This window comes from Aythya marila (genome assembly GCF_965140915.1).
Source record: "Aythya marila genome assembly, chromosome: 2".
In the NCBI taxonomy this organism is placed as follows: Eukaryota; Metazoa; Chordata; class Aves; order Anseriformes; family Anatidae; genus Aythya; species Aythya marila.
In genome coordinates, this window is record NC_139043.1 from 45,703,359 (window position 1) to 45,703,625 (window position 267).

The following is a 267-nucleotide window of genomic DNA, read 5'->3' on the forward strand; positions in this document are numbered from 1 at the left end:
CCCTCCTTCCCGTCCCGTCCCGATCTGTGGAGGGGGTGGAGGCTGGCGGTGATGTGAGCAGGGAGCTTTGAGGAAATGTGGGTTATTTTCAGGTTTTGCCTCAAAATAAAGGAGCTAAGCGGAAAAGTAACGCCGGGAGGGTGTGTGTTCCCTTCATGGGGAAGGAGGGCTGGAAAAACACATCTCCGACGATGGTCACAAGGAGCAGGAGGGGTGCCGGCTGTGCCCCGGGCACCACAAGCCCTCCCGCTCGCCCTGCCGCCATTT